We start from the raw sequence: 237 nt of genomic DNA, 5'->3' as shown, positions 1-237 counted from the left end.
TATATATTTTTATTTCGTAGTTTTGTAGCTCAAATTATTTTTTTTCCTTCTATGTAAAACATATAGGGTCGTGAAGTGATTTCATATGAACATTCTTATGTAGCTTCTTAACACGTCCAAAAAGATGAACCACCCTGTTGTCACGTTGTTCAAATGCTAAAATCAGATGGCGCTGCATGACGAACAGCTTTCATGCAACTATCGCCATTTCGACGATTCATAACTTCTCGCGTGAGC

This window comes from Uranotaenia lowii, chromosome 3, assembly GCF_029784155.1.
Source record: "Uranotaenia lowii strain MFRU-FL chromosome 3, ASM2978415v1, whole genome shotgun sequence".
In the NCBI taxonomy this organism is placed as follows: domain Eukaryota; kingdom Metazoa; phylum Arthropoda; class Insecta; order Diptera; family Culicidae; genus Uranotaenia; species Uranotaenia lowii.
The sequence above is the reverse complement of the archived record's forward strand: the minus strand, read 5'-3'. Positions refer to the sequence as shown.